This window comes from Arachis duranensis, chromosome 4, assembly GCF_000817695.3.
Source record: "Arachis duranensis cultivar V14167 chromosome 4, aradu.V14167.gnm2.J7QH, whole genome shotgun sequence".
NCBI classification, from domain to species: domain Eukaryota; kingdom Viridiplantae; phylum Streptophyta; class Magnoliopsida; order Fabales; family Fabaceae; genus Arachis; species Arachis duranensis.
This window is the reverse complement of record NC_029775.3, coordinates 24,392,398-24,392,896: the sequence shown is the minus strand read 5'-3', so window position 1 is coordinate 24,392,896 and position 499 is coordinate 24,392,398.

Genomic DNA, 499 nt, shown 5'->3' with positions numbered 1-499 from the left:
AATGGAAGAGGTGAATTACATGGGAGAACCCTATGGAAACACCTATAATCCTTCATGGAGGAATCATCCAAATCTTTCATGGAAAGATCAACAGAGACCTCAACAAGGTTTCAACAATAATAATGGTGGAAGAAACAGGTTTAGCAATAGCAAGCCTTTTCCATCATCTTCTCAGCAACAGACAGAGAGTTCTAAGCAGAATATCTCTGACTTAGCAACCATGGTCTCTGATCTAATCAAAACCACTCAAAGTTTCATGACTGAAACTAGGTCCTCCATTAGGAATTTAGAAGGACAAGTGGGACAGCTGAGCAAGAAAATTACTGAACTCCCACCTAGTACTCTCCCAAGCAATACAGAAGAAAATCCAAAAGGAGAGTGCAAGGCCATCAACTTGGCCGAATTTTGGGAGGAAGAAGAGGTAGTGAACGCCACTGAGGAAGGCCTCACTGGGCATCCACTGACCTCCAATGAGTTCCCCAATGAGGAACCATGGGAA